This window comes from Mixophyes fleayi, chromosome 8, assembly GCF_038048845.1.
Source record: "Mixophyes fleayi isolate aMixFle1 chromosome 8, aMixFle1.hap1, whole genome shotgun sequence".
In the NCBI taxonomy this organism is placed as follows: domain Eukaryota; kingdom Metazoa; phylum Chordata; class Amphibia; order Anura; family Limnodynastidae; genus Mixophyes; species Mixophyes fleayi.
Window position 1 is genome coordinate 89828150 of NC_134409.1, and position 19498 is coordinate 89847647.

At 41.2% G+C, this 19498-nt stretch overlaps 1 long non-coding RNA gene across 1 annotated transcript; it reads left to right on the forward strand.

The window, feature by feature from the left end:
• The first annotated feature begins 12795 nt into the window (after window positions 1-12795).
• Window positions 12796-14062, forward strand: LOC142100129 (uncharacterized). Its single transcript, XR_012678724.1, has 3 exons — window positions 12796-12887; window positions 13454-13532; window positions 13893-14062. It is a non-coding gene; the product is annotated as an uncharacterized LOC142100129 (long non-coding RNA).
• Window positions 14063-19498: the final 5436 nt, after the last annotated feature.

Genomic DNA, 19498 nt, shown 5'->3' on the forward strand with positions numbered 1-19498 from the left:
TCTAAGCCAGCTTGTTGTATTTGTGCGCTGTGTGAAAGATGACATGATAAAGGAAGAATTTTTATTTTGTAAGCATCTTACAACAACAACTAAGGCAGCCGACGTGAAGAAACTTGTGGATTACTTCTTCAGAGACAACAATCTTTCATGGGATATGGTTTCTGAAATTTGTTCGGACGGAGCTCCAGCCATGCTGGGACGAAACTCTGGTTTTGGTGCACTGGTGAAAGTCGCTGCACCACACATCATTGTTACGCACTGTGTTCTACAAAAACCTTGCCTCCAAAACTGGCAAAAGTATTAAAAATTGTAGTGGAATGTGTTAACTATGTGCGAAATAGTGCTCTGAAGCACCACATCTTCAAAGAGCTGTGTAATGAAATGGGCTCTGAATTCGAGGTACTTTTGTACCATTCTAAGATTTGGTGGTTATCCCAGGGAAAGGTGCTGAATGGTGTTTTTGCCATGTGTGTGGAATTAGCCCTGTTTTTGCAAGAGCACCAACATTGTCATGCAGATTGCTTCGAAAATTCTGAGTTCATTCTCATTTTGGCGTACATGGCCGATATCTTCGATGCTCTCAATCATCTCAATCAACAGATGCAGGGGGGTGAAGTCAACATCATCGAAGCGGAAGAAACCCTGAAGGCTTTTCAAAAAAGCTACCTTTATGGAAACGATGAACAGAGAATAATAACTTCGCAAACTTTCCTCTGCTGGACGACTGTGTAAGTAAGATCAAAGATGAGTTTGGAATCTGAGACATTTCTGTACCCGGGGAAATGAAGCAAGCAATTGCCATGCACTTAGATGAGCTCGCAAAGTCTCTCAACGGATACTTCCCCATTAGAGAGTCATATCCAGCATGGGTGAGACGGCCGTTCACGTTTAGTGTTGCGACAGCAGATGTCAATGATGAGTACCTCGACGAAATCAATGAACTTCATCAGAGCCAGGTTCAACAGCAATTCTTCAGAACAACAACACTCTCAACGTTTTGGTGTCACCAAATCGTACCGTACCCTCTTATTGCTAAGAAAGCCCTTGAGATACTCATACCGTTTGTTACAACATATCATTGCGAGCAATCCTTTTCGAGGATGGTAGACATAAAAACGAAGAAAAGGAACAGACTTTTTTGCAAAAATGATATGAGAGTGGCACCTGCCAAGGTGAAGCCGCGCATTTCTGAACTTGTATCTAAAAGGCAACAGCAAAAGTCACATTGATTTGCAGTAAATATTTATTGAGTTTTGTTTTTGTGTGACATTCATGTTTTGTTGGTTTTGTTCTTTGAACACAGTGATTTTATGTGCAACTGATGCATGGTTCATTTTGTGCACTAATAAAATATATATCTCTGTTTTGAATTTGAAAAAAAAACATTTTATTTTTCCAACTATGAAGGGTTCGGTGAATGTACGTATGAAACTTGCGGGGTTCAGTACCTCCAACAAGGTTAAGAATCACTGGTCTATAGAGATCTGCAGAACTACATCTTCTTCCAACTACCCCATAACAGATGCCTACTGATTCTGGAGAGCATTAATTATATATATTGTGAGGAGGTGACTGGTAGAGTCTGTAAAGGGAGGTATTTTTCTCTCAGATATTGTCCTATGCATTTTAAAAGAGGGGGAATATTATGATAGTAGAGATCACCTGGGGGCTGATCTCCAATAAGAAGGGTGTGTCTGTGGAACAGAGAGCTTGATCCTGTTAAATTTTAGGGTCAACCTCACCAGTTAAACAATTTGATAAATGTTGTGCAAAATGTAACAATAAGCAATAATATCACAAACCTTACAAGGCAAATATTGTAGTGCACTGCCAACTCTGTTAAGACAACAGAAATGGCTATTATGTACTCCAGATATACATTCAACAACATCCCTGTAGCAATATTTGCTGAATAGTATTTGTACTTTTGTTGGTTTTGAAAGTGGTGTTCAATGAACACATTCCATATTTGCAATATATTGCCTACACAAAGATATGGGGCTTTTTTTTATTACATATGCAAAAAAATGTGATAGTATTAACAAACATTAAGTTCTCAACCAGCAGTCAACTGTTTGAAAACATTCCTGTCCTATGGTAAAATGCTATTGGATGCAAGATAACAAAAATTGTGCAAAGATAGTGATAAGCTGGCCACTTCATTTAGGATCTTCAGCGACTCATTACACATGACCTGTAATTGGATGGATGTGTTTTCTGCTACAAAACACTTCCTCCATTCAATGTGATGTGATGAACGGCAATTTATTGTACCCATAACATTCTGAATGTGTGCAATAGAATAAAAAACTTCCTTATCTCCTGCCACTCAACAGACTGCACAGAAAATTTATTTAGGTACTATTATTAATTATTATTAGCACCTACATATTACAAAGTCCTTATATTTAATTATTTACATCAGTCCCTGTTTCAATAGAGCTTATAATCTATATTCTATACCACACACACACAGTAGAATTAATTTTGTCAGAAACCACTTAAATTACCAGTATGTTTTGGTGTCTGGAAGGAAACCAGATGAAACTCATGTAAACATGGGTAGAACATAGAAATGCCACACAGATAAGACTTGATTGGAATTGAACCCATGATCCCAGCATTGTGGGACAGCAATGCTAACCATTTTGCCACTGAGTTACCCTAAAAAACAGTTGTCTGAGAATAGCCGGTGTAATGCTTCGGTCCCGCAAGTAGTACCTGTCCCGTTCAGGGCCGTCTTTCCCATTGGGCACAATGGGCAGGTGTCCGGGGGCCCTGCAGCCCAGGGGGGTCCGTCAGAGGTAGCAAAAAAAAAAAAACCTGAAAAAAAAAGAAGACAATACTTACCTTGCGGTCACCTGGCGATCCGGCTCCCTCCCTGGTCTCCTCTTCCGTGCGGCGCTCACAGTGCATGTCGGGGGTGACATCATCACGCCCGCCCGCCCGAGCGCGACGGAGGAGGAGACCAGGGAGGGAGCCGGATCGCCAGCTGACCGCAAAGTAAGTATTGTCTTCTTTTTTTTCAGGTTGTTTTTTTTTTGCTGCCTCCGACGGGCCCCCCTGGGCTGCAGGGCCCATATATATAATAATTTTTTTTAGATATATATATATATATATATATATATATATATATATATGTATATATAGGGGCCCCGGTGCACTGCTTTGCCCGGGGACCCAAAATGTTGTTAAGAGGGCCCTGGTCCTGTTACCCGCATTTCATTTATCTGGAAACTGCCATGTTCCAGCATCAGGCTAACTTCATTCATTCATTCAGCTATATTCAGATCTGAGCAGGTGCAAGCCTATTTTTCATTGGCTAAGCACTTCTGGAGCACTATTTTAACCTCCTGGATTCACCTGTCTGATGCCTGTTCTTCAAGCTCACTTCCTGTAGCCTGTGGTTTTGGTTCCTGTTCTCCTTGTGGTTTGCCTGTGTTCCAGTCTGCTCTCAGTCTCCTGCTGTGTTGAACTATTGCTGCTCCAGCACTGCTACTACCATCTCCAGTGTACTTCATCGTGACAGCTTCAGTTCTCTTATCGCTACCACTCAGAGCTGCTACTACACCTGTGACTGATCAACTGTTATTACGGGTTACCTCCATTACTTCAGTCTGCTCTCAAGTCTCTAGCTGTGTTGAACTATCACTGCTCCAGTACTGATATTGCCATCTCAACTGTACTTCATCGTGACAGCTCCAGTTCTCTCACCGCCACCACTCAGAGCCGCTACTACTACTGTGACTCATCGGCTGTTACTATGAGTTACCTTCACCACGTCAGTTTACTCTCAGTCTCCTGCTGTACTGAACTATTGCTGCTCTAGTACTTCTATACCATCTATCTATACCATCTCTGATGTATGACAGCTCCAGTTCTCTAACCGCTATCACTGTGAGCCGCAACTGCCTTGGTGACTCATTGGCTGTTTTCCCTCAGCTACCTCTGCTTTCCCGTGTGTGCTCAGCATACTCCAGTGCTGTACTCCCGCTGTTCCAGTATCTCTACCAATCACCATTGGATACACCATTGTGACAGCCTCTGCTTTTCCTCGTTGTACCACAGGACATCTATTCTCCTTGTGCCTCATTTGTCTCTACCCGTGTTACCTGGCTCCTCCACACCATTCTGCTGTTCACCCACTCAGAGAACCGCGACCTGCAGGTTTGGTGCCGCTAAATCCATACCTCTTTGCGGGGGTTACTGGTGAAAACCATCTGCCTGTTAGACTCCGCACCTGTGGGTGGGCTAAGCCATGTCCAGCAGAGCATAGGGATCAATTTCCCATAAGCCAACCGTGACAGCCAGCCATAGCTGCCACCGTTAGCTGAGAGGTAACAGACAGTAGAAAAATGCTAGGTGCATTTGCTTCTGCTTTCCCTACAAGCCAAAGGTCACTAGCTGCAATGTGAATTTAGAGATGGCCACTTTATCATTTGGAGAGGGGGAGAAATTCGAGCTCAGGCATTTGTGGCGGCACTGAATGACAATGATTATAATCTACGATTCACTAGTCGTTATAGTCCACTAGATATGGATTTTTTGGATTTACAATTTTCGATTGTGGATGGGAGGTTGGAGACGTCTACCTTCAAGAATAAGGTGGACGTAGCCAACTATTTACATTATAAAAGTGCACACTACTCTAAATGGAAGACCAATATAACGAAGGGGCAATTGATGCGTCTCAAAAGGAATTGTACCTCAGAAGTGGTTTTTGATACACAGGCTAGGGATATGTTGAGTGATTTTAAGAAGAGGGGTTATCCAGAAGCATTACTCAGTAGCTCTTTGGAGGAGGTTAAGAATATGAATGGAGATACTATGTTGATTAAACAAAAAGCAGAAGGATGTGTTGAGAGAGAAATCAGAGATACATCACCACCTATTACTTTTATTTCCAAGTATAATAAGAGATCCATGGTAATAAAAAACATCATTAAAAAGAATTATCCTGTCTTACGACAGGACATTATACTTAGAAAGGTGTTACCAGAGAATCCTAGGGTGATATTTAAGAGAAATATCAATTTAAAGATCATCTTAGCCCCAAGTCTTCTCAAAAAAGACCAAACAGACTCAGAGAGACATTTGCATACAAACAATTGGATTCCAAATAAGATAGAGGGTTGCTTAAAGTGTGGGAACATAAGATGTATTACCTGCTCCCATCTGGATAATAGAAGGAAAGAAATCATTCATATGGACAAAAAATACAGTATTAAGGGGTTCATCAATTGTAATACGTGCTACGTTTTATATATATATATATATATATATATATATATATATATATATATATATATATTATACACAAAAAATAGATAGTACAGCGCGTAACTCCGAGAAGACAAATAAGTTCAAAAATTGTCCCTTTGGGCAAATAATTCCTATGTTCAGGCGGCTGCCAAATTCCCACAAAGCCAGATGGTGAGCTGGAATGAATCTAAAACAAAATAAGCGAGAGGGGGCGCCACATAGTATAATACTGTATATAATAATACAGAAAGATGTACCACAAAGTAGAATTGGAAACGCCAAGTGGGTAGGAACACTCAGATATTATTGGTGAATCAAATAAAGAGGAGAAGTACTTGAAAGCACCGACACCAAGACAATATATTGTGCGTACCAAATATCAAATCTTTAAGGCTTATCTGTAGGTATAACTGATGTCTTCATGGGTCAGGTTAGGCTCTATTATCCCTTCAGATTAGTGGGAAGCTTCACTCAACACTTATGATCCAGATCTGATACTTCATATACAGTGTCGGACTGGGGCATGAAGGGCCCTCCGGGGGATGTCATGGTAGGGGCCCACCAGAGGGGGTGTGGCCAGCCACCTGTATGTATGGCTTGAGGGGGCAAGGTCAGCCCATCGAGGACATGGCTAGTGCCATATTGTAGCATATAAGAATGCAGTGTATACAAATTACCCAAACACTAGTATTTGCTAAGTTAACAAAACAAATATGTGAACAGAGGGCTAGAGCACAACTTCTAAGATAGTGGTCAGATTAAACCCCCTTCCAAAGAAATCTCTAGATATAATTATTTCTCCACTTATTAAAATACCAGCTTAAAACTGGTATTATGAGAGCAGTGTTATTAAGTGGTGAACATATAATGAAACAAATAAATTTAGATATACTTTTTTTACAGAGACTTTAACTAGTGGTTAATGTGGTTGGCATAGGGGAGTAATGTAAAGAGAGCGCACTGTAGTAATTAATTCATATTATCCCTGCTTATGTATGCCAATTGTTATTTACATTCCAGTTCATTCATTACTTTTCTTTTAAAAATGTGATCATGATTATTTATAATTTTTTCTGTTAACATTCTATAACATATAAACAGTTTTCCAATGCTGGTAGAGAATCCGTTAAAACTAGAATGTGCCTGGTTCTCCCTGGGCTATCTATGGAATTTCTACATTTATGGCCACAATTAGTAGACACACCAGAGGAGAGGGATCTTATCTCAGTTTGTGAGAAAGGGATATAGAAAATAAGAATTACAACAAATGAACAGAAAGGAAAAAAAATAAGCAGTAAAGTCTTGTAATAATAATAAACATGACAAACAAGTATAATATCTATAATTCTACAGGAATCCATACATTTAAATTTAATTAATTTCTGTTTCTATATGGTGTTTTCTCTTTTACTCTCAAAAAGTGGCACATATGACTTTGTGTATTGAATAGATAAAATGTACTGTGGTTAAACACAGTGAGACTTTAATCATTCAGCATACATAAGGGAGGACAAGACTTAAGAAAATGAGAGAAGTTTAACACTCTGACTTGCAGGAGAGCTAAATCTATCACAAGTTTCTGACAAGCTCTGTACCTTCCACACAGATTATATAGTTCTTATCATCTGTGACCTGCTGTCATCAAGCCATAAATGTACTCAGTCTGCGGGATGCCTAGGGAGAATGGCCGGCTGGATGAAAAACAGACGATCCGAACGGGGTTACGGCTTGTCATTTCATAGCTCTCCTATGCGTTCCACTGTGGAACGCACTGTGTTGCCTGATAAGGATGCCTGTTAGGGTCAAATTAGATCACTACTGTGTACCTGTTTCAATGCAATTCGCCGGGAATAGTAGCAGTTTGGGTTGCTGTCAGGATAATAGAGGAACAGAAATTCCTCAAACAAGTCAGAGCCCCTTACACATGTCCTCCGTAACGACTGAATTCTGACCCCGCCCCCTAGCAAAAGGGGATGGGGCCATTGAACAGCGGGGCCTACCAGTGATTTTCCCGGGACCCCGCTGGGCCAGTCCGACGCTGACTCTGTGTACTCCCAGCCTCAGACAATACAGCCACCATGCCTCTTGTAGCAACCCTACTCCAGGGTCTCTTCCATGCGAAGTGTCCCCCTCTCTCTTGGGTTCTCTATAATGACATGGAGTTCTTTCCCTCATCCAGGGCACACATTCCTTGCCCTATGCACAGTCACCGCGCTCAGACTTCCAGGGCAATGCTGAGGGATCCTGGAGCTTCCATTACATTCTCCCAGGTCCCCAGCTACATCTCTCCTCTCCTGTGTCTCCTCTCTCTCTTTTTTCTCTACCCCCCACTTAAATGACAGCCCCTCCTTCCTCTCACTCAGTCTCACAGGCTGGGCTGGGTTATCACCATGGTAGCCAGTTTATGTAACTTTTTATAAACTTCTAGCTTACCCTTTAGGTGACACCTCCTGTATTCACTGAGGTAAAGGTTTAACTAAAACGCCACTAGGGGGCGTTACATTCTCCCCCGATTAGCTGGGCACCCTAAACTACACCTAGTGGGGCTGCCTAGCTAATCTCACTCACACCTAACTCACATATGCACACACACATGTAAACAATTTCTACATCACTTTTGCATGCAAAATCACAATGTAAAGTGAACACAGCAAAGCAATACAGTGGCAGTATGAATATAAACACATTTCACATTGCATACCCCACAACACCCCCAATGGATGTAAACATGTGAGTCACAGGTGTCCTTTTTTCTTACAATGTACATTCAAATGTGGCTTTATGCCAAAGCAATGTAGCACCTGCCCGTGCCTGCCCATGTCTCCCCCCTCCTGGGTCAAAAAGAGACAGGTGGCTCTCGTGGGCCCCTACCAACAAATACATCTCAGCAATATATGCAGGGGTGGCATTTGACCAGCGGGGTTGCCTTCCCCCTCTTTCTCTCCAACGTGGACGATCTGCCTTTCTTTGCTCCCCCTAATCCTCTGGAAGGGCAAAATACAGACGTCACTTGCACAGTCTGCCTCTCTTTGCTCCCCGAAATCCTCAGGAAAGGCAATATCCAGACTGCATTATAATTACACCTCACACGTTGAACCTTTTCTTCTTTTGCTTCCCACTCAGCTGGGTTAAGTGGCACTACAAGTCTCAGCAACAAGCACACTGCTGCTCCATATACTGTCCCGGACAGAACTACTCAGCAAACAACTTGCTTCACCTTCTCCTCATTACCCTTGGTCTACTGGGCACCTAGAGACGGCCAGACTTGGTGTCCCAAGGGTGTTACTCCGGCTGAGCACACTGCACTCAGTTCCTGTGTCCTGCAAGCACTAGCTCCATCTGTTGTGCTTGAGCCCCATGTTGGGTGCCATTATGTAACCCCCTGTCACTGTGTGTAGTATGAGGTGCAAAGGGTACACAGTGCACCTCCTTCTCAAGCCCTGGCTAGCTGATCGGCATGGGTGTAAATGATCAGGGGGTCCCTGCACATGCAGGTGTTTCTTTGTAGTTAGTGGGACACAGGGGATGTCACTTTGGTGCAGTGTAATAGAAGTCACAATAATTTGGGCGCCAGACCATCTCTATAACAAACTCAACTCTTTATTTACACTCCTCTTCCTCCAGCACGATAATCATAATGGTATCCAGATGTTAAATATCAAAAATCACATGTCTTGCAGATCACCCTCCTCTGCAGGGGCACTCAACATGGATGCTAACAGTCAGGCAGCTTCTCCTCCATGCAGCTCTGACACACTCTGTGTACCTCTCAACTGCAGCTCACTCACCCCTCCTCTGCGGGGATGATGTCTCCTGTCGGCTCTGACACATTACTCTGTGTACTCCCAGCCTCAGACAATACAGCTACCATGCCTCTTGTAGCAACCCTACTCCAGGGTCTCTTCCATGCGAAGTGTCCCCCTCTCTCTTGGGTTCTCTATAGTGACATGGAGTTCTTTCCCTCATCCAGGGCACACATTCCTTGCCCTATGCACAGTCACCGCGCTCAGACTTCCAGGGCAATGCTGAGGGATCCTGGAGCTTCCATCACATTCTCCCAGGTCCCCAGCTACATCTCTCCTCTCCTGTGTCTCCTCTCTCTCTTTTTTCTCTATCCCCCTCCCTTAAATGACAGCCCCTCCTTCCTCTCACTCAGTCTCACAGGCTGGGCTGGGTTATCACCATGGTAGCCAGTTTATGTAACTTTTTATAAACCTCTAGCTTACCTTCTAGGTGACCCCTCCTGTATTCACTGAGGTAAAGGTTTAACTAAAACGCCACTAGGGGGCGTTACATACAGATAATGGCAATTCATTCATGCCAAAGTATTACAGATGGCACTCAGTGGAATATGCACTATGTAACGTAATAAACAATATATTTAAATTGCCATTTGACATGTGGGTCAACCTTTTATTTTCACATTTTAAGCACTTTTGCAACAAAGGGGTTTGCGCCTCCTGTTAGACAATACACCAAAGTCATTAGTGGTTGATTCATAAAAGGGTTTGCACTCCACTTATTTCGGTCAGCCTACTCGCTGTCTTAGGCCTGACAATTCTGTAATGTTGCATTTATTATTAACAGCATGACATATAACGTGCTATTAAATTGATAACCCTAGATACACACACACATAATTAAAACTAAGGGCTAAATTTACCAAGCTGCGGGTTTGAAAAAGTGGGGAAGTTGCCTATAGCAACCAATCAGATTCTAGCTGTCATTTTGTTGAAGGTACTAAATAAATGATAGCTAGAATCTGATTGGTTGCTATAGGCAACATCCCCACTTTTTAAAACCCGCAGCTTAGTAAATCTAGCCCTAAGTGTTTTACTAAAGCAGCAGGAACTGCAAAGACTTCACAAAAAAAACAAGGAATGATCGCAAATCTTGCGCAAAGTTACGAGCATTCACGCTGTCACCCTCCTCTGCCCTCTATCACGCTTTCACACTTCTCTGCCATCTGCCCCCCTCCTCTGCCTTCTGCCCTCCTCCTCTGCTCTCTGGCCCCCTCCTCTGCCCTCTGTCCCCCTCCTCTGCTCTCTGTCCCCCTCCTCTGCCATCTGTCCCCCTATTCTGCTCTCTGTCCCCCTCCTCTGCCATCTGTCCCCCTATTCTGCCATCTGTCCCCCTCCTCTGCCATCTGTCCCCCTCCTCTGCCCTCTCTCACGCTGTCCCCCTCCTCTGCTCTCTGTCCCCCTCCTCTGCCATCTGTCCCCCTCCTCTGCCCTCTCTCATGCTGTCCCCCTCCTCTGCCATCTGTCCTCTTCCTCCGCCATCTGTCCTCCTCCTCCCCTGCCAGGCGGCAGCTATAGAAAAAAAGAAAGCAAACAGAAACTTACCAATCCGCGCGGCGCTAGGACCCTGCAGCCTCCTCTCTCGTGCAGCTGTCACTGACGTCGATATTCAGTGACAGCTGCGGGAGAGAGGAGGCTGCTGGGTCCTAGTGCCGCGCGGATTGGTGAGTGTTTCTGTTTGCTTTCTTTTTTCTAGGGCTGGCCCGCGGCACCCCAGTGACAGTGCACACTTTGGGAACCGCTGGTATATGGCGATGGTAAGTATCACGTTTGCAAGCACTTTGGTGGTGGTTCTATATGAATAGATGGTGTTTGGACAATCAATAGGTTTTGTTTTCCTAATGATTTTGTGTTTTTTTATATCCCACCTTCCAAATTACTTCCAATTACTTATGGACTGTCCTTATACACAAAAAAGAGAAAGGATGAATAACGACTGGTTGTGTAATTAGTGCCAAAGTCCGAAAAAGCATCTAAGTAAACTCTTGCTTTTGAGCCACACACAGGCACTCCGTGATTATGCATCACGAGTGCCTGCTCCTCTGCCCTGCCTCCTCTACAACAACGTCGCCGCCCGAGGGAGCGCATCTTCAGGCCACGTGTCAGCCTCTTTGGGATGTCAGATGCGGAGGTGTGTCCATTGCTATCGGCTTCCTCCACATGTGATCTTGGACACCCTGCGCATTGTGGAGTGTGACCTTGAGCCAATGCGTGCTATCCTGACAGCAGTAACGCCTTTGACCAAACTTGTGGTGGTACTGCACTTCTGTGCTACTGCCTCATTCCAGTGCACAGTCAGGGTTGCGGCAGGTATTTCCCAGATGACCTTCAGCCGTGTGCTGGAGGTTGTCCGGAGGGCGTTTCAGTCGTGGCTCCGGCAGTTTATCCATCTGACACTCAATGAGGAGTATCTTGTGCTGATCAAGTAGCAGTTCTCCACCATAGCTGGCTTTCCGCACGTCATTGGGGCTGTAGATGGGATGTATGTGGCACTGGTGCTGTTGAGTGGAGATGCTCCGATTTTTATGAACCGGAAGCATTTCCACTCAATAAATGTCCAGGCCATATGTGACCTGTCTCTCTAGATTCTAAACCTGGTTGTGCCTGAGGGTACCCATGGCCTGAGGGTACCCATGACTCCTATCATCATCATCATCACCATTTATTTATATAGCGCCACTGATTCCGCAGCGCTGTACAGAGAACTCATTCACATCTGTCCCTGCCCCATTGGAGCTTACAGTCTAAATTCCCTAATACAAACTCCACACAGATAAGGCCATGGTCGGGAATTGAACTCATGACCCCAGTGCTGTGAGGCAGAAGTGCTACCACTATGCCACTGTGCTGCCCAGACTCCTATGCGTTTCGTAACTCATGGTTGTGGCCTAGATTGCAACAGAGGCAAGGGGGTGTCACACCACACGGAGATGCGTGGCTTCTTGGTAATTATGTGCAAATAATGGTTCGGTCAACTCTAAATTGTTAGTAATATTGTATGGCAAACATAGATTGTTAAAATATAATATTGTACTTGAGATGTTACTGTTACACAATGTGTTATATAGTGCATGTGCCTTGTATTTATAGTTTCCGCTACTATAGAGTGATTGAATCAATGTTTAGAAAAGTGAGATATATAATGGTAATGTAGGCCTATTATTGAAACATGTGAATAGTGGACGGCGCCAGGTTTGTAATTATTAGTTTCGTGTACATTGTCAATCTCCAATGTGGATTGAGCTTTGTTTTACAGCCATTAATAGACATAGCTAGTTTTCATAGGATGCTAATTATACAGTATTATGACTTTGTAACCTTACTATTTAGGCTAGAATGTAGTTTGGCCTCATATAGTATAATGTTAACATTATATTTCTTGCAGGTATAGTTGTACTCTTAAATGGTATTAATCTTGCTTTATTTTGTCATTCCTCTCTTCCTACATAGGAGACAATGCGTATCACTCCTGCTCTTGTCTTCTCACTCCTATATTGAACCCACACACAGAGCGGGAGGAGGCCTATAACTCGGCTCATAGGGCCACCAGATCGGTCATAGAAAGAGCCTTTGGTGTTTTGAAGGCTCGGTTTAGATGTCTTGACCGGTCTGGTGGCACACTCATGTATGAGCCGAGTAAGGTGTGTAGGATCATCGCTCTGTGTGTGGTGTTCCATAATATTGCCATCAGGAGTGGGGCACCAGGGGACATGGAATAGGTTGCTGGGGTGGACGAGGCGGAGGAGGAACACCTTGTCGACCCCACTCGTGAAGCAGTGCGTGGCTCCAACTTCAGGAGCTATGTTGTAGAGCATTATTTTTGAGGTAATGTATTTTTTTACCACTTTCTCTAACTTCACAATTCAAAGCTCTGTGGTCAAATCATGTGCAAGCTTAGTCAAAGTTAGATTATATAAGGTATGGTAAGTTAAAATGAGAATATGAATAGACAAAGGCTGGTGTGATAGTGAAATGTTTTACATGTGTAATAATAGGGAAAAAACAATCCCAAGCTGTATTTAACCTTTACAATGTGTGTAGAAAGTATAGTTTCACATCAATGTATTTTGCTAAATGCACCTTAATGTGTTAGATTTCATCTACAGCCTAATGTGGCTACATAATTGAAGTTTGGTTAAAATGTTTGCTACAGTTTGCAGAGTCCAGACTTTGCACACTTGCTGCTTGTATTAGCTAAGCCAGAAAAGGGGGTAATGGTCTAGTTTGTCTATGTCCCCTAGTGTCCAAATGTCCACGCAAAATCTTTTGATAGAAAATGCACCCTAACTCTGCTCATTTAGCCATGTGAGGTTTATAGGTTATTGATCAGCACATATAGTGCAGAGAAGTGCTCATTTCTCACACTTTGTTTCCTTTTGTTATATCTACAGGCTGTTTATTACACTTGGCCTGGAGTGCACTTTCCTTTGGAGTTGGTGGATGTTGCCATGGTGAAGGGTGTTGACAAATGTAAGTACTATAGTGTTATCTGCACTAAAATGTGACTGTCAAGTGAGTGTGCTCCATACAATAATGTCGTTACTAAGCCTGGAATGTGTTTGTGTGCAAACAAAACATAGGGCCATATGCTAGCTATGTTACCTATTGTTTTGGGTTTGTAATCATGTCAAATAGTACAATCTGAATCAAAGATATAGGTCAAACACACAAGCCATTATTACACACTATTGTGTAGATTATTAAGTCCTTTTTTACCGTTTTCAATACAGTGGTCAACTTCTTGATTACCAAATCATCAACTAGATACCTTAATGCAAGTTAGTTGTGAGCTAATATTAGCATATAAAATGCTATATTCACATTCAACAGGGTGCGTTTGCGTGGATTTTGGAGTTGTGCAATTCGTGTCTGACTACATGTTGAAGTATTTCTCCAGAGCTCCAAGCCTGCTTATGTCTGTCTTCAGTCTGGCCAGATTGTCATCTCATCCAAGGAACTTTGCCACACACAAACCATTAACTTCTTTGCTATGTTTTTGTTAACACGTTTGGATTCATATATGTAATAAATATATCCTATGCTGCAAATGTCTCAGCAATCTGTTGTCATGCCATTTTGTCAGATTACTATAGTGCAGTGATTCCTCTTTGAATACACATAAATCCATGTGTATTGGTTTCGTAACTATTGTGGAACAGATGTACTTGGACAATATATTAATTCAATGTGTGTTTTTTTTTGTCCTTTGCCACAGACACACCATAGCCTACAAACACAATGTCTGGTGTTAATGTTCAGGTATAGAAAATGATGTTAGTTTGGAGGTTTGTATGTGTGTTTGGTTGCTTAGTAGTAAATTTCTAGTTCACTTTCAGCTTTTAGAGGCAACATGGTATGTGCCTAGCAATATAGGCATTACCAAATTTGTAACGTATAAAAATAATACTAAAATGTTTGTGGCGGTACCTCAAACACTAGCAACTTTTGGCCCTTGCCCAAACAGGATAACAACCTTTCTCTTGTGCTAGTGGCACTTTGTTTCCAAGTGGCCCAAAACCAACATGGCAGACACAAACCCCACACTAACAGTCATGGAAAATGCGCTAGTCCCATAAACTAGTGGAGTCTTGCTACAAGGCCATATTTCCATTATGTGTAACCCACCTTTGGGACAGCAAATAATCCAGTTTTCACCCTTTTCATGGTGTATTTACAAAGTTTAATTTTTGGGATAATTCATACTTCACCTAGTGTGCTAATTGGTCCATGCTGTGAAATTTGAGTTTACGGCCAACACAGAAACTCCAAATTAGCAATAGTTAAATTAGTCTGATTACACACATTGTTAGGCAGCAGTCACTTGACATGTTTCGTGGGCCTGACAATGTATGGTACAAATATTTTCGTACAATCATACTGATTTGATTGTGGTGTGTAAATGCTTGTCAATACAATTTACAGTAAGATTGCCCTCTGAAAGTGGAAAGTATCGCCAAAAGGCACATTCCAGCTGGGTTTTCCTTCAAATCATATGTCTGTGTGTGTGTAAATAGTAATTCCTGTTAGTTTGTGGCATAATAGCAGCTATGTTTGTTTAAACATGCTAGCAAATGTATACACTCATTTGCACCTCTTGCATTTGGACATGGCTTGTGCAAGGGAACTACAAATCCAAAAAGAAAACATTACTTGCCTTTAGGATGATGGGTCCATGTTCAAATTCCTTTAAGAACACCATCTAATCCAAGAGTGTCTGCCCCAGCACACATTAGTCATTTGACGGTTTAATGTGTGGTTTATATTGTTGATGTTTAAATTGTTATGTGAGGCATCCTATATTTTTGGTTTATAGATGGTGATCGTGTGCAATGGCGACCTGTGTCTGTATTTACAATAAATCTCAACACACCAAACTACCAATGATAATATGTTGGCTGTTATGTCAATTAACTTGCCCTTGCTTAAATGTAATAAAAAACTGTAAGGGAGCTAAAACCTAGTGACGTTTCCAGTATAACAATGAATGAATCACAGTGTTCATAAGAAATGAAACTCTAAGGACCGTTTGATAAATTAAGGTATTCAGGCTTCCATATTGTATGAAACTGTTATGGAATGGGGGGATCAGATCATAGAATAGTTAAAAAACACTACTGGATAGAGCCATTTGTGAGACAAACTATCTCTTGGACATCCATCTAGGTGATGTAGATAATGTGGTGGCTACTTACTTGGATTACAGGGTGTGCTTCTTTGCCAGAGGAAACCATATCCAAACTGCCATGTTTTGAGTTTACTTCATACATGATTAGCCAGACACACAGCAAACAGCTCACACAACACTGCATACACACGTATATTGTGTCAAACTATATGTGCTTAGTGCAATAAGGACATGAAGAAAAAGAATAGTAAATTCCACTCTCAAAATATCTCCAATAAAGAGATAAAATCTTTGAAAGAACTGCAGAAAGATCGTAATATTATAATTAAACCCTCTGACAAAGGGGGAGGGTTAGTCATCATGAATTACGATGACTATGTATCAGATATTAAGAGACAGCTGGATGGCACAACAACTTATATGAAGTTGAAAAATGATCCCACTTTTAGGATTACTAACGAATTTGAGCAATTTTTGACAGATTTTGCAGCTAATACATTAGATAAGGATCAATTTGAGTTCCTTTAGGTGAAAGATCCATCTACGCCTCATATCTATGTGCTGCCCAAAATCCATAAAAGTATGGTCAATCCCCCTGGTCACCCGATCATTTCAGGGATTAATAGTATTACGTCTAATCTCTCCGCTGTAATCGACTATTATTTACAACCTTTAGTGACCAGAAATCCTTCATTTCTCAAGGACACCAAAGATGTCCTGAAACATCTAGATACCATAAAATGGAGAGAAGGTTGGATGTTAGTCACTGCGGATATTACATCCCTATATACTATTATCAACCATCAGAGGGGAGTAGAAGCTATAAAATTCTTCTTAAATACTTCAGACTATTCGGAAAATCTCAAATCCTTTATTATCAAGGGCATTCAGTTTATTTTACAGAACAACTACTTTTACTTTCAAGGCGATTTCTATCTTCAGAAAAAGGGCACAGCCATGGGTACCAGGTTTGCCCCGAGCTATGCCAATCTTTTTATGGCCTATTGGGAACATCAGCATATCAAGCTGGGGGCGGACCTGGTATCCTGGCAAAGATACATAGACAACATTTTTCTGGTCTGGCAAGGTAGTCCAGACGCCCTTGAATCATTCTGTACCAATCTTAACAACAATGATTGGAATATTATATTTACTTTTAATGAGAGTACAAGTTCTGTATGTTTTTTGGATTTGGAGATATACAATGACCAAGGAAATATTCATAAAAGATGCTATAGGAAACCCACAGACGTTAATTCCTATATTTATAAGACTAGTCAACACCATAAAAACTGGCTAGATGGCATTCCATATAGCCAGTTTTTAAGATTGAAAAGGAATTGCACAGATCAGGAGGTCTTCTCTCACCAAATAGAGGAAATGAAATCTAATTTTTTACAAAAGGGATATGATCTGAAGTCTTTGGAGACTGCTCAATCCAGGGTTCTAGATATGAACAGGAAGGATTTGATATATTCTGTAAGACCTTGTCAGTCCAAAAATGATAAGGATATATTATTCATCACAAAGTTTAACAAAGATTATAAACAAATAGAACATATCATTTGTAAACATTGGAATGTTTTACTAAAAGATAATGTTCTGAATGATATCCTTCCGAAAAAACCAAAGTTTGTCTATAAGAGATCCTCGAATTTAAAAGACCATTTGGTAAAAAGTATACTTCCAAATGAAACATCAGTAACGGGCATTATTAAAAACAAGGGCTTCTATAGATGTGGAAGCTGTCAGATGTGTAGATCTACAGCTCATAATAACCCTAAAAATAAGACCATAGAATTCATAGCTAATAATCAAACTTTTCATATACGAGAATTTATCACATGTCATTCTATCAATGTAATTTATTTAATTGCATGTAAATGCGGTCTAATGTATGTGGGTAAAACCTCTAGGACATTAAAGAAAAGGATGAGTGAACATCTCTACAATATTAAAAAAGGCCTAGAAACCCACTCTCTGTCCACTCACTTTAATACACATCACTCTTGCAATGAGAAGGGAATTGATTACTTTATAGGTATTGATATTGTGAAACCTACCAGGAAACATAGAACTATTGACACCAAATTATCACAAAAGGAAATTAAGTGGATATTCCAACTGAATAGTTTAATCCCTCATGGGTTAAATAAGGACTTTGAGTTGAAGTGCTTCCTGTAAAGACTTGAGGGATTGTGATGCAATATGTTGTAGTGTATTGTATCTGTCCTTCTCCCTCCCTTCTGTTCCTGCTATATTTGACAGTCATGACATTATGTTCTATATCTACTGTGGATTTCAACTTAATATGTCAGATTGATTGATGATGTATGTCACACATTATGGACTGCATTACAACAACAAGCGCTGGTAACGACACGTCACTTCCGGTATTTACAATCTGAGTCCTATAGTGCATAAAGCGTGGACTACATTTCCCTGGACTCCCATCAATGCTGATATGTCATATCCCCCTTTTTCTTTTGGTTATATATATCTTCCCTTCTGTTCCTTCTATACTTGACAGTCATGACATTGTGTTCTATATTTACTGTGGATTTCAACTGAATATGTCTGATGGATTGACGATGTATGTCACAGATTATGGACTGCATTACAACAACAAGCGCTGGCAACGATACGTCACTTCCGGTAATCTGAGTTCTATAGTGCATAAAGTCATGAGATTATGTTTTATATTTATTGTGTATTTCAACCTAATATGTCAGATGGATTAAGGATATATATCATACACTATGGATAATATTGATATCAATGAGCGCTGGTGGCGAAACGTCACTTCCGATTTTTACCATCTGAAGTTCTAATAGTGTATGAAGCGTAGACTACATTTCCCAGGATTCCCACCGATATCGATACGCTATATCCGGTTTAGTTACAATGGATTTATTACTTTATATGAGATGTAGATATCTGTATTGTATTTTATATCTTATTTTATGCCTTCCACCCATTGGGACATATTGCATTATTTGGCACATTGAATATGCATTTTTATTTATATTTAATATAGCGTGACATATTGATATCACAACCATTCCGAATTGGCTACATCCGGTTTAAGTAGCTATGGATTTTAGGATCAGTCATATCTCCTTGACAAAGACCGCAAGACGGTTGAAACGCGTCGGAGCGGTATGACTGATTTATGAAGACATTTTAACAGCTTGCTAGAGATTGACTGTATGGCATAAAAGTGAAGAAACATAGCCCGGGATCAATAACATCTGATTTCTTCCCTATATGCGATAGAGACCATATCTGTGGTAGGAGCATTCACTTATTATTGTGATTTTATGTGTAGTTTTAATAAATTTTGGAACATTTAAACGATATCACGCCAGATTCTGTTTATTTCCCTTTTGTGAATTGGAACTGATGTCATTCATGTTGGAGAGGAGATGAACAGCGAGATATTCGATATAAAGGAATTCTAAGTTGGGAGAAGTCCTCTAAATACTTACAAGCCCACATTATTCTACAATCTGGTAGGAGTCCATCTTATATTACTACCACAAAGGTGATGGGGAGGTGCTTATTTCTTTGAAATAAACCACTTATGATGTGAAAAGATCATCTTTAACCTCTCTGCAAGATAGAGACAAATATATGAACTGTTTTATAATACTTGTTAATAAAGGGCTGAACAAGTTTGCATTGTGATTAGGGTGGAGTTTACCTGCACCTATATTTGTGTTTCGTGAGAACCAGATAGCGCTGAATGTCTTGGCATATTACTGTTATTTGATTGTTTTAGGTTGTATACCCTTTTTCCAAGATTTTGGCT